This window comes from Sinocyclocheilus rhinocerous, unplaced genomic scaffold (genome assembly GCF_001515625.1).
Source record: "Sinocyclocheilus rhinocerous isolate Xijiao unplaced genomic scaffold, SAMN03320098_v1.1 scaffold1822, whole genome shotgun sequence".
NCBI classification, from domain to species: Eukaryota; Metazoa; Chordata; class Actinopteri; order Cypriniformes; family Cyprinidae; genus Sinocyclocheilus; species Sinocyclocheilus rhinocerous.
The window spans coordinates 533,352-539,351 of record NW_015638936.1 but is presented as its reverse complement, the minus strand read 5'-3'; the positions used below and the strand labels follow the sequence as shown (position 1 = coordinate 539,351).

The following is a 6,000-nucleotide window of genomic DNA, read 5'->3' as shown; positions in this document are numbered from 1 at the left end:
CACACACACACACACACACACACCATTTATTTAATTAAAATAAAAACATTTCTTTTTAAATTATATTATTCTACAATATTACTTTTTTTGCTGTTACTTCTCTATACAGTATATTTGATCTATATTTACATGTATGATTTATATGCATATAAAGTTACAAAAATATTACATTTTAAAAAAAAAATACTAAAATAGAAAATTTCCTAATTATAGTTAACAGTATTACTGTTTTTACTGTTACTTCTTTCAGTAACATTAAATACAGCAACAGCAATAACAGCAACAATAATAATAATAATTTATTATTAAATAATAAATATTTCTTGAGTATCATCAAAGGCTGGAAAATATTTAGATTTTTTTAGCTATACTTATAAACCCAAATTGCCACCAATTTCACACAAATAGGAAGCAGTTTGCACAGATATTGAGTAAATATGTTTATTTGTAATTAGGTTGAACTGTTTTTATCAGTGCATTTTAGTGTTTGAAAATGAAATTGAGAATTAAAAACGTATATTTGTATAGTTATTGCATGATCTGTTTTTGAAACTGAAGGTTAAAAGTGTCTCTGATGCCTTACAATGCTGTCTAGTAGACACTCTCTCGCTCTCTCTCTCTCTCTCTCTCTCTCTCTCACATGGACAATAACAGGGCAATTGCATTGGGCTTTTGGGAGCCACACTTTTGAACATTCCCAGCTGGTGTGATGGCAGCGAGTGTGAGATGATTTTGAGAAGGAGACTCCTCCATAAGGAGAGACAATGAGGCGAGCGGGGAATATGGTTTAATTTAGTCTGACATGATACTATGGTACCGTTGAGTATTACACACACACACATTATCACCTGCATCGCAGCACATTCGCACCTGTGAGAGGTGATACTGGAGCAAACCTCACACATGTACAGACTGTTTCACTTTTAATTGAAACGCCAGAACTGATCATGCGTGTAACTGGAGCATCACTCGCTCTGGTCAGTGTTTTAAATATTAATGATATATGTAACGTTTTTGTGCCGGTAGACTGGTTTTGTGCTCGTTCTGCCACAGCAGGAGATATTTTAATGGAGTTTCTGATTTGAACCTTAGCAGCGGTTTGAAGTGGTTTGATTCGTTTCCAGGAATCAGTTCTTTTAAAGCATGCATTCAGTGATTTGTGTACGTCAGCAGCTGGAGTGTTTATGAAAGACCTTGATCTCTGTGATCTCCTGATCTGTAGACGTGGCTCATCCTTCAGTGTGCATCTGCAGGATTTTTCAGCAGGTTTCTGGCCCATCAGGTGAAAATGGTGCATCTGATCACTTTGCAGTGATTTGAGGAATCATTGATGTCTGGAGCACAAACACTGCATTCTGGTTTTAATTTTTTATTTTATTTTATGTTTCTGAATATCTTCAAAGACTGGAATATATTTAGGCATTATGTTTTAGATACTATTTATTAATTTAGTTTTATTTATTTCATTTTTTTATGTTTTTGAATATCATCAAAGACTGGAAAGATTATATTTATTTATTTATTTAAAGACTGGAAATATTCAAATATTTTAGCTATTTTAGTTAGTTATTTAGTTGGTTATTTCATTTTTATTTTTTATGTTTTTGAATATCGTCAAAGACGAGAAAAGATTAATTAATTAATTAATTCATTCATTCATTCATTCATTCAGTCAGTCAGTCAGTCATTTATTTATTATAAATATAATCAAAGACTCAAAATATTCTGATATTTTAGCACTTATGTATTTATTTAAATTTGTACGCTTTTGAATAACATTAAAAACTGGAAAATGTTGATTTATTGATTGATTGATTTAGTTAGTTGTTAGTTTGTTAGTTATTTAGTTATTTAGCTTTTGTTTATTTTTTATGTTTTTGAAAATCACCAAAGACTTGAAAAGGCAGATATTATGCTTGATTCATTCATTCATTCATTCATTCTTCTGAATAACTTAAAGAATCGAGGGATATATATATACATACATATATATATTAGTGCTGTCAAACGATTAATCGCGATTAATCACATCCAAACTAAAAAGTTTAGTAATTGTTGTTTACATAATATATGAGTCTTTTTATATATAATCAAAGACAGGGAAATATTTTTCTTATGTTGAAGCTATTTATTTAAATTTTTATGCTTTTGAACAACATTAAAAACGGGAAAATATTCATCTATTTATTGATTTATTTTAGTTTTTGAGTATCATCCAAGTTATTTGAATGTTTTATTTATTTATTTATTTTTAAATATCACAAAAGACTGGAAAGTTTAAAGATATTATTTTATAATTATATTATTTATTGATTTATTTATAGTTTTTTTTTTGATGATATTAAATTTTTTTTTAAATAATTAAAGATTAGAAAATATTTAGATATTATAATTTACTTATTTATTTATTCGTTTTTTTTAATCAGATGCAGTTATTTTTATTTTTCTGGTTTTGAATATTATCATTCACATATCATAAAATGAATATTATTATCAACATTATGATATTGAATATTATTACTTAGATATTATATTTGAGCGGTGCTTTGAAGTCGTGTCCTCGAGAGGAAGCTGGGCTCGTTATTTGTCTTGCAGCGCTCTGAACGCTCCATCACGGGGGATTTGGTGGCTATCACAGGGGTCGCAGTAGAGGAGACGACCGCCTCTTTGTAGCGTTTTGAGTGATTACTGAAGTCGTCCCAACGAACACAGAGGAGATAAAAAACGGCGGCTCATCAACAATGAGCCACTGAGGACCGTCGGGCCTCTTCCCGCTCCAGACTCCGATGGCCTTTTTTGCTTCAGCACGCAAGGTCAAGCTCTGAAACACAGATACACGGCTGTCCTTACTCTCAGTCATCACCTGAAGGCTGTTGATTAGCTCTGCATGTGAAAGGGTCAGGAACGAGCGGATGCGGCGTGAGAGGAATCAGTTCTGGGTTCAGTAGAAACCCCCGGCTGCAGTGAATATACAGAGATCCATCCACAGATTCTTCATGATGTTTGATAGAAAACCAAACGAAAATAATAACTTTTGTCTACTTTATCAGCACTGAACCCACGTATTATCACCACTTATGTAGCATTAGCATTATTATTAAGTGAATATTGAGTATTGTTTAATATGTTATATGCAAATATATTTGTTTTTCTTTGTCTTAAAAAAAGAACTGAATGCTTTAACAGAAAAAAATGATAATGATAATATACAATCGTGACATTATATCTTAATTCTAATCTGTTTTATCATGATATTAATCATATATAATCGTGCTATTAATCATATAATCATGGTATTAATCATAATTAATTATAAACTTTTTATCATGATATTAATCATACTTCTAATCTGTTTTATCATGATATTAATCATATATAATCAAGGTATGAATCAAAACTCTGATCTGTTTTATCATTGTATTAATCATATATAATCATGCTATTAATCATATATAATCATGGTATTAATCATAATTAATTATAAACTTTTTATCATGATATTAATCATACTTGTAATCGGGTTTATCATTATATTAATCACATATAATCATGCTATTAATCACAATTAATTTTAATCTCTTCTATCTTTATATTAATAATATATAATCAAGATATGAATCAAAGCTCAGATCTGTTTTATCATTATATTAATTATATATAATCATGATATTTATCATATATAATTATGGTATTAATCATTCATTTTAATTGTAATGTTTTATCATGACATTGATCATATATTTTAATGATATTAATCATATACTGTATAATCATGATATTAGTCAACATTACAACATTTCTAATTGTTTTATGTTTAATATGAGAGGCTCTTAGTTTGTTAGTTGATAGTTTAGTGTAACTTGATGTAAAATAACTAAAACTAAAACTGGAATAAACACTAACAAAAAAAAAAAACGATATAGATATATAAAACAATACAATATAGCAAAATATAATAAAGCAACATAAAAATGGTTAAAAAAAATCTATTTCATAATATAAATAAATAAAAATACCATAATAGTATCTAAATGAAACTGATTTCTGTATAGCTTTATTTTTATTTCAGTTTCAGTATTTTTTCAGTTTCAGTATCAGTTTCTAATTTTCATTTCGTTTTTTAAAGTTTCATCCAATATTCATATTTTATTTTTATTTGAGCTTGGTTTCAATTACCGAAAATAATTTGTAATAGTTTTAGTTTTTGTTTTAGTTTAGTTAACAATAACAACACTGGTCATTTTACAGTTTCATTTTAATAAATGGTAATTTTGGACTTTTCAATGGTCCATTTTGTGTATGAAAATCTCGTTTTGCACGGAGAGTGTTACTTTCTATACCTCAGATACAGTTTTCCAATATTTAACTATATTTTCATTTCTAGAACATATTGTGAGACTTTCCATAATTATGTAAACATGCAAATATGCATCTGCTGAGGAAATTAATCTCACACATCCATATGGATTCACATCCAGTCTGTGTCTGCGTCAGGATCGCTGGATTCAGTGAACTTTTCAATAAAGTCCAGTTAGAGATATAAAGGCTTTAATCAACACTGTTTCTCTGGAGCAGCTTGTTTTGTTCGTTTTAATGCATCTTTATAAACGCTCCTGTAAAGTGGATAAATGTAGAAAGATGTCTCATTATATTCAGTAATAACCTCACCAGTCTCCAATTACACAAGCGAAGCGGCATCCGCGTGGTGAATAAATCACACTGTGTGTTTAGACGAGGCAATGAAAGGCCAGCAGACTGTGGCCTTCATGCATCTGCTTCTATACAGACTTTGTTGCTCTGTGTGTTACAATATACCAGTCTCAATATGCTTAAAGAGACCGCTCACCCCAAAATGAGCATTCTGTCATCATTTAACCAAAACTTTGAGAAATGCCTAAATATTTTTATTTTTTTGTCCATACAATGAAAGTCACTGGGGTTCAATATTGTTTGGTTCTTTTTTGTGTTTTGCAGAAGAAAGAAAGTCACACTCTTAAAAAAATATAAATAAATAGGGCACAGTGTACTGTATTAATATAAAGGATTTTTCCATATTGATTTTTTATAGTTGTAAAAAAAAAAAAATCACGTTTACCTCTATTTTAAATTTTGCAATGTATTCAGAAAACTGCAATCAATAAAAACATTTTGAAAATATAATGATTTAAATAAAATCAAGTAGCTAATAAACATTATCTGTATATCTGGCAAACATGCATATTAGTTTATGTTAGAACTGTGTAATCCAAATGCATGTAAATCTGATATGCATAAACCATAATGCATAAATCTTAAATTTATTTACTTCAGCTCGGAGGCCTTTTAGTCTCAATAGAGTCGTGAAATATCAAGATCAATTTGAGCATGTTTGATTTGTCAATAGAGAACGTGAAAGAGCCAGTCAGACGTTTGGAGGATGAATGTTATCAGCCGAGCTTGCCGTGACATCTCATGTGTTCTCCATTTACCATCTGATAGATTCCCCATATTCGCCTGTGCAAAATCAGCTCTGTGCGGAAAGTTATACGGCCGTAACAGAGTGCGGTACTCGACGTGACCCTCGCTGCGACTGAATCAGCCTGAAACTAGAGATCGAAAACATGCAGAAATGTGTAAGAGAGGCCTCTAACACACGCACAGATAAACGCATTCTAAGAGCGCACGGATGTTCATTTCAAGCCTCAGTCATTTTGCAGAGTTTTACTCCTTGGAGGTCAGAAAAACAATTAGGGAGGTGTAATAGGAGCAGAAGGAGGAGAGGAGATGATGTTGAATTGATGGTACACGAGCGGCGGAGCATTCAAGACGGATGGGCTGTTAAACTGGTGTGTAATGGCTCTGGAGTGTGTGTGTGTGTGTGTGTCTGGGTCATGTGTTTCTGAGTCATCCGAATCTCTTCTTTTGTTAGTGTGTGTGTTTGTGTGCACTGAAGCCAGTTGAAATGTGAAAACAGGTTGTTGTGCACTAGAAGAGACGACGTACACTGTTATTAGGTGCTCA

At 31.0% G+C, this 6,000-nt stretch overlaps 1 protein-coding gene across 1 annotated transcript in view; it reads left to right on the top strand.

Moving 5' to 3' along the window:
• The window catches only part of dntt (deoxynucleotidyltransferase, terminal), a 138,328-nt gene that overhangs the window by 103,385 nt on the left and 28,943 nt on the right, over positions 1-6,000 (top strand). The window lies entirely within an intron of this gene.